The sequence below is a fragment of the Lupinus angustifolius genome, chromosome LG10 (assembly GCF_001865875.1).
Source record: "Lupinus angustifolius cultivar Tanjil chromosome LG10, LupAngTanjil_v1.0, whole genome shotgun sequence".
Classification (NCBI taxonomy): Eukaryota; Viridiplantae; Streptophyta; class Magnoliopsida; order Fabales; family Fabaceae; genus Lupinus; species Lupinus angustifolius.
In genome coordinates, this window is record NC_032018.1 from 2,520,019 (window position 1) to 2,520,551 (window position 533).

The window sequence follows — 533 nt, forward strand, 5'->3', positions numbered from 1 at the left end:
TGAGGAAGTGGATAGGATGAGGACGAGATTGAGAATGAGGATAGGATGAGGACGAGAATGAGGATAGGATGAGGATGAGGATAGGATGGGGATGAGGAAGAGGATGAGGATAGGATGAGGACGAGAATGAGGATGAGGATAGGATGAGGACGAGGATGAGGATAGGATGAGGACGAGGATAGGGATGAGGATGAGGACAAGATTAGGACGAGAATGAGGACGAGGTTATGATGAGAACGAGAATGAGGACAGGATGAGGATGAGGATAAGATGGGGATGAGGAAGCGGATGAGGATAGGATGATGAAGAGAATGATAATGAGGATAGGATGAGGACGAGGATGAGGATGAGGACAGGATGAGAAGTACATTGAGGATGAGGAGGAGGATAGGATGAGGATGAGAATGTATACGAGGATAAGGATAAGATGAGGATGAGGATGAGAAAGAGGATGAGGTTGAGGATGAGGACAAGGATAAGATGAGGACGAGAATGAGGATGAGTATGAGGCTAGGATGAGGAAGAGGAAGAGG